The following is an 8,394-nucleotide window of genomic DNA, read 5'->3' on the forward strand; positions in this document are numbered from 1 at the left end:
GGGAAACCATGGGACCTATGTTTCTTTGGGCTTGGCTTACTTCACTTAATATAATTTTTTCCAAGTCTTTCCATTTCCTAACAAATGGGGCAATGCCATTCTTTCTGATGGAGACATAGAATTGCATTGTGTATATATACCACATTTTCTTGATCCATTCATCTACTGAGGGGCTTATTATTAATAAGTTTTTTATTGTGAAAATTCCATACAGAGGGGTTACAATTACATGAGCAAGGTAATGAGTACATTTATCAAGCATTGTTGCCTCCTCCTTTGTTTCCCTTTCCCATCTCTTCCTGTCTCCCTCACCACCACCCCACTCAACCCCGGGGCCAAAGTTGTGAAGTTCGTTTTTCGACATAACATCTTGTACATCTCATTGTTGCAATGTATCCCTATCTAAACAATTTGTTTTTCCCTTCCCCTCCCCAAATTACACCAACATCAAATACAGTGAAAACAGGGGTTATACTGTGGGGGAGGGACATACAAAGCAACAAAGAAATTATCTTATAAATATGTTGGAAACAATAGCAAGCAAGAAAAACTGTTTGAGTCCTTATCTTGGGGTTCATTTTGCCTAACATCAACTTATCTGACCGTTTTTGCTTGTCTCAGATATATATTAGTAATTGCAAATGAGGGAAACTATGGGACCTATGTTTCTTTGGGCTTGGCTTACTTCACTTAATATAATTTTTTCCAAGTCTTTCCATTTCCTAACTAATGGGGCAATGCCATTCTTTCTGATGGAGACATAGAATTGCATTGTGTATATATACCACATTTTCTTGATCCATTCATCTACTGAGGGGCATCTGACCCAGAAACACAACAAATCAAAGAAAGGTTGGACAAATGGGATTGCATGAAATTGCAGAACTTCTGCATGGCAAAGGATATAGATAGCAAGATCAATAGAAAGCCCACGAGTTGGGAGAAGATCTTCACTAGCCATACAATGGACAAGGGTCTCATATCTAAAATATACCTGGAACTCAAAAAATTAAATCCCCCAACAACAAATCCTCAAAGAAACAACTGTCCAATAATTAAGTGGGCTAAAGACTTAAAGAGAAACTTCTCTGAAGAAGAAAGAAGGATGGCCAATAGAGACATGAAGAAATGCCCAACCTCCCTAGCCGTAAAAGAAATGCAAATCAAAACAACATTGAGATACCACCTCACCTCAGTTAGAATGGCTATAAAGAAGAACTCTAATAACAACAGATGCTGGAGGAGATGTGGCCAGAAGGGAACCCTACTGCATTGTTGGTGGGAGTGTAAACTTGTTCAACCACTTTAGAAACTTAGTATGGAGGTTCCTCAAAAGACTCACATAAAGCTCCCTTATGATCCAGCAATCCCACTTTTGGGCATTTACCAAATGATCACAAACAAGGATTATAGTAAAGCTACCAGCACAACCGTGTTTATTGCAGCATTTTTACCATAGCTAAGATATGGAATCAAGATACATTTTAGAAAGCATGTAGCAGAAAAGATTTATTACTAGTTCGAGTCCATTGGTTTTCACAGACAATTTTGTACAGATGTTTTAGGTCCTGGGTGTAAGATGAACAGAATCTCATTGTAAAGATAGGAGAAACTAAGTTGCTGTTGGATCAATCCTGTAATCCCTAGCTTCTCAGTAGGCTGAGATATGAGCGTGATGGTTTAAAGCCAGTCTGGGCAGAGATGTCCCTGAGATTCTTATCTTGAATTAGCTACCAAAAGCCAGAAGTGTTAAAATTCCATGAGTGAAAATCTAAAGAACCACATCCAAGCCCATCCAGATTCAGTGCTGCCTCCCTTCCAACCCTCTCCCCCCAAAAAAGGACAGAAGGAAGAAAGAGAGCGCCAGGCAAGGTGAAGAATGGACAAGTCTCAGTCACATAAAGACACCCGAGTGCCATTATCTTATTGAAACACTTACTGTCTTACCCCATTTTTCCATTGCTCTACTAGTGTCTGAAATGAAGGTTTACTTTTGCCTCATGGTCTGGAGCAGGAAAGGCCAAGGGCATGGCACCCACACCTGACTGGCTACAGGGGAGGGCCATGGGCTGCTTTGACTTATGGTGGTGGGAAGGGATTGTGAGCAAATGAGGCAAAACAAGGAGAGGCTGGAGGAGAGGCAGCTTGGCTTTCTAACAACCGTCAGGGCTGCCAGAGCAAGAACTCCCTGACAGGAGAGTGGCATCAACCCACTCATTCCAGCTACCCAAGCACTGCTGCAGGGACCACCACATGTCATTTCATCCTGACCCCCTCAGAGGACAAACCATTCTCTTACAGAAACATTACGAATGCTTAACAGAATGTTAAGCAGCATCAGCCTCAGTTGGTCTTTATTACACATGTGTATTTGTCATGATTTCAGTGTTTGTGACTCTATGGGCCTGGTTATTGGATATGGCCTCAATTTGACCTAATGAATTGGCAGCATTTTTTTTAACATTTTGTTTTGTGGTTTTGTTCTTCTCAGCCAAGTTAGTAAGCTCAGTTGTTATTCCTTAGGAGAGTTTCTTCCATCTTTGGCAACAGGCATATAAATTAGTGATTCTAAATAGGAATGCAGGTTGATCCATTGTAACAATGAGATGTATAAGACATTATGTTGAAAAACAAACTTTACAATTTAGGCGGCTAAGGGGGTAGTGTAGTTGAGGAGGTGGGGAGGGAGGGAAGGGATGGTAGGGAAATAAACAAAGGAGGAGGCAACAATGCTTGATAGGAAATGTACTCATTACCTTGCTCATGTAACTGTAACCCCTCTGAACTTATTAAAAAAATAAATTGATGATTCCGCAGTACTTGTGGGACCTAAGCTTATCTTTAGGCATCACAGGTCCAAAGTCAGTTGAAGGTGAGAGGGTGTGTGTGACCCATCATTTATGGGCCAGTATGTGTTTTAGAAGGAGAAAACCTGTCATTTTGGTTATTACACTATTCAGAATGTTTTTGCAAAGAGTTTAGTCATTTTTTTGTTTAAATTAAAATTCCCTCTAGGCAATGGTCGTTCTACTAATTCTCCTCAAAAGTCCTCTAACCTTTTGTGCTAGGGTTGTGCAATACACTTCATTATGACCAAGAATTAGCTGGCATTTACAAGATGTGCTGAGAAATAGGTCTCATGTTGCTTATTCCTTGACAGATAGACTGGAAGCAACAGTACACCCTGGCCTAGGCAGAGCACCTGGCTCCACGGGGTGCCTGCCAAGTACAATTGCTTTCCTTACTGCATCATTTTTGTTTGCTCAGTTGCTATTATTTTCTCCTTCCTTTCAAGATCTTCAATATCATGTAAGCATTTTCTATTGTTTAAACTTTCCCTTTCCCTGTCTTGTCATGAACTCTCACTAGGCTGAAAAATCAAGACAATGCCTTTTTAGTAGTTATAAGCTAGTATTTTTTAAGATGAACAAAATTTGCTAGTAATTAACAAGGATATCTGCTCTGTCTGATAGATGGAGATTTCCTTTAAATGATTCATGACTTTGTACAGATAAACATATTACAAAATATTACAGACATAAACCAAAGGATTTTAGATGGAGATTGCTTATATACATTTTACATATCAAAAATTAAATATTAAAAATCCAGTATTGAAACATGGAAATTAAAGAAATATAAATACCACTGGATGAAACAGGATTTTATCGTCTGGCTGCATCATTTGAGTTCCACATTTAGTAGGTTTAATAAATTGGTGTTATTAGCAGTTAGGATATGTTAGTCCTAATGTGATTGATTAGCTATAATTCAAACTCACAAGACCCAATGTATTCATTTAATGTGGAGTCAAAAAATAACCCAATTTCTCCCACAAGGGCCTACATGCTTCCCAGATCTGCATAGAAGGGAGGTCAGATTAGTCAAAGGGAGGTCAAAGAATCAAAATGATTCTTGCTGTGCATTAATGACTCATGTCTGTAATCCTAGCTACTCAAGAGGCTGCGGTCTGAGTATTTAGGTTCAAAATCAGCCTTGGCAGACAATCGGAGACACTTTTATTTCTAATTAACTAGGAAAAATCAGAACTAGAGATGTGGCTCAAGTGGTAGAGTACCAGACATGAATAAAAAAGGAAGTGCATGAGACCCTGAGTTCAAGCCTTCATACTAGCACAAAAGAAATGACTCTTGTTCTGAAGCAATTGAAATCAAAGGCAAGTGTGACCCCCATGACACAGGTAGTCAAGGCTTTATATATTTGAGATGCTACCAAAATTGAAATATATACTTTACCACATACCAGTTGTATCCTTGAGAAAGTTATTTATCTGCCTATTGCTTCAATGTCCTCAGCTGAAGAAATGAGGACAATGGTAGGCACTTCATGACATGGCCTTGAAGGTTAAATGAGTTAGGGCAGTGTATGAAGTGATTAGCACATGGTGTGTGCTCTGATTGTTTGTACTTCAGGCAGAAATGAGGAAAACTCTCTGTGCCCACCTCTTCGAGAACTTTGCTGCTCTTTGACTTCAATGGTAAATTTATTTCAGCGGCCTGCACGCTTACTATTTCAACTAGACTTTACTTTTATTCTCTCATCTTTCATTGAAAATCATTTGCTTAAGAAGCTGTGCAAAGTGTCTTACAAATGGAGTTAGACAAGGGCTTTAGTACATCCTATAAATTGAATTCTGTATACTTGTAAATTATGCTGACAGGCACTCTTAGAACACAATGAGGTCAAAGCCATCTCATGGGAAATGGCCTTTTCATGCTGTACCCACGCCAAAAAAAGAGAAAGGATAATAAAGATACCATGCTGTGTGTTCGGAATTAAAGTCATTGAATTCATTCCAAGACCATGGCTACTTTTCAATTAATCTTCAAGGGACTAAATGATACAAATTACTAAAATGTACAATGATAGAATCTTTATTAAAAAGACAACTATGTTGCTGGGCATGATGGCACATGCCTTTAATCCCAGTTACTTAAGGATCAGAGGTAGGAAGATCATCATTTAAGGATAAAATGCTGGGCCCTACATGAAAAATGAATTAAAAACTATAGGACTGGAGATACGGTTCAAATGTTACAACATTCACAAAGTCCTGTTTCAATTCCCAGTACTGAAAACAAAATGATATGAGTATGAAAAGCCTACTATATGAAAATATGCTATAAAAGATAGAAAAACTGTTAACATATAACTCATGCTTTTAGAGGGTTTACAATTCCAGAGAGGGACCAAAATAGATATGCAATTAGTGCTAGGAAACAAACTATAAATGCCATGAGTCAGAGACAATGGTTAGCCTCAAAGAGCATGTTTGGACTGAATTTATCTAGTAAAATTTAACTTACCTATTATCATCATTTATGAAGTACTGGGCATGAGACATAGCCCCTTCCATAGGAGGTGCTCATATCTATAAATTTAATTCTTGACTAATCTTCAAGTTAGAGTAGAGAGTATAAATAGCTTCAATTTCAGAAAAAATCATGAATAGGATCTGGCTCAGCCAATTTTATCAGCTGATTTAAGCAAATAATTATCATCTCTTACCATTTGTTCCAGAAACCAATATTATCTCTGATATCCTTGTACAACTTCATTCTACATACAATGACCCAACATATGAGTCTTTGTTTATTACTTTGTTTGTTTTATTTTTAGTTTTGGTAGTCCTGGGTTTTGAACTCAGGGTGTTATACTGGCTGAGCAATTACTTGACAGCTGAGCCATAACTCTAGCTCTATTTTCTGCTTGTTGTTTTGAGATAGGGTCTTTTCTTGATGAGGTCTGTACTTGGACCTTGATCCTCCTATTTTTTACTTCTTGCCATATCTTAAATGACAGACATGAACTACTCCCCCACTCCCAGCTTTTTCAGTTGAGATGGGGTCTTGTGAACTTTGCTGCTTGTGCTGGCCTAGAAATGCTGATTCTCCTGACATCAGCCTTCTGTGATGACAGATTCATAGCCCTGTGTCCAGCTAGGGTTTTTTTGTGTATGCCCCAACTAGGGCTAGCCAGAAACCATAATCTTTCTGACATCAACTTTCCAAGTATTTAGTATTTTAGGTGAGAGGTAAGAGTTCAGATCAGTTTAAGAACTGCATACATCTTGAATAATCCTGTCTTCTGCATCCCTCCATTCTAACACTGGCCTTGTCATCTGTCACAGATTGTAAAACCTGACGGGCACTTCGTATCACTTAACAGGGCAGTTAGGACTTTAAATGAACGGAACTCTGAGTAAATTTTTAACTTCATACAGCAATCTTCCTCTGTGTATATGCTATGCCTTTCCAACCACTAGCCTCCTGCATGCCTCTGTGCCTTTGTACATGCTGTTTCTGAATGCTAAAGCCTGAAACGTTTCCCTATCCTTACTCCACTAATCGCATGAGGAAAACTCAAACTTCTTACTCTTCCCTTAATATTTACTCAATCACTTCTTGAGCTATGAGGCATGTGCAATTGCTACATTTACACATTTTCTAAACCCTCATTCGCATAATACTACTGTATAGGCCTCAATGAGATGAAACACAACTGAAGAGGCTGTTCTAGACATACTTATTGTACCCATGAGGTCAGATTTGAAGACTAGTAGCAAGAAAATGCTTTGGGATTGTAAGCCTTGGAAGGCTTGGAGAATATTTCAGGAATTTTGAATATGTAAATTTTAGTGTTCAGTGTTTTAATGCACATAGAAGGGTATGAATATTTTTAGGATTTACTCTTTTGTACTGAAGCATTTTGCTGGCTGAAGCTTTGTCTTTTCTATCCAAGATTTTTAGTGCAGTGTTTACAACAGAGTGAAGACTTCACAATCACATTAATTATTTGATGTAAAGAGCCTCTTGACTTCTAGAAGATCTAGGTCTTTTTCTCTTTTCCTTCTCTTTTCTTTCTTTGTACTAGTGGTTGGATTTGAACTTGGGACCTAGGTACTGTCCCTTAGCTTTTTCATTGAAGGCCAGTGGTCTATCAGTTTGGTAGCTAATTGGAGAGAAAAGTCTCAAGGGCTTTTCAAAAATACTCAGTCTTTGCACTCGATAATACATGGCCTAACCTGCAGCAAACCTTATAACAAATAGAAGTGTTGGTATTCATTTTCTATTCAACTTCTAGGTATATGAAAAACATACCTAACTAAGTATAGCTTTAAACTATAATGAAAAAAGCATGTGATGGTTGTAAAAGTAACAACCTGGACATCTTTCTATTTTCAAGTCACTGTTCATTTCAGATTGTCTGCGATGGTTAAGCTCCTCATTCTTCTGGCAGATTTCATGTATCTGAATTATTAAGTATAATTAACAGTACTTTCTGACATATTTCATTCTCATCTAAACTGTTTTATGTTGCCATGAATCATCTAAAATACAGAAAAAAAGCTTAAAGCCAATAAATTATGACTCACAGAAATCCAGCACCCAGTGGAGAAAGAGAAAAAAAGAAAAATCACTATTATTGCAGTCTGCTGTAAAGAAATATTTTCCCATTATTCTCGCCATTTATATTTATTGCTATAAATCTCTTTTTTCTTTTCTTTTTGTCTTGTTTGTTCGGTTATTTTGACAACAAGTAATAGTCAAGAGTCAGAGAAATCGTCACTGGGGCCTAAGTGATTGCTTTTAACAAGGAAAAGCTCTGAGGAGAAATCTTTTTGAGATCTTCAACCTGGAATCCCCTCTGCATGCTAAAAAAAAAAAGGCATTGGCTATATGTGAGGAACTCACAAAATGTGTTAAGTAGAAGAAGGTAGCCTGTGAGTGTAGCTAGAAATATACATATACATATGTGTATATATGATATTTTTAAGTAGATGTAGAAAGAAGTTGCCACTTATGTTCATGGATTTTAAGGCGTGGTTAAAGAAGGCAAACTTGGTAGCTGAAAGCTGGCGCATTTTTTATTTCTTCCTGGTGTCAGGTGCTGAAAGGTTGCTTCCAACCTGAGGCTCAACCTTTGGAAAATTTCAACTGGTTTTCAGCCAGTCCACTTGCTCGGGGTCCAGATAAATCCCCACCCTCTCCCCTCTCACCTCCCCCCTAAGGAAAGCAATTCTGGTTTCGCCGCAAATCCTTAGAACCACGCACGGGCTGGTCTCTCCGCCCTTCCAGCTCCCGGAGCAGCGAGCGTGGGGCCGAGCATTGGGCGCGGAACACGGGCTCCGTAGGGGCGGCGGGGACCATCCCTTACAACTGCAGTTGTAGCTGCCAAGGAGTAGCCAACAAGCACCAGATTTATGCGCACTTTGAAAGAAGCACCTTCACCATTGGTTTTTTGAGCGGCGCTGTAGCTAGGGAGCGGCCGATCGGGAGATCGCAGCAGCCCCGGGGTGGTGTGGTCGGGTAAGCCGGGAACGGTGCCGACCCGGCGGCGCGGACCCGGGACGCGCACCCGCGCTCCGCCCCT

The sequence above is a fragment of the Dipodomys ordii genome, unplaced genomic scaffold (genome assembly GCF_000151885.1).
Source record: "Dipodomys ordii isolate 6190 unplaced genomic scaffold, Dord_2.0 Scaffold190, whole genome shotgun sequence".
In the NCBI taxonomy this organism is placed as follows: Eukaryota; Metazoa; Chordata; class Mammalia; order Rodentia; family Heteromyidae; genus Dipodomys; species Dipodomys ordii.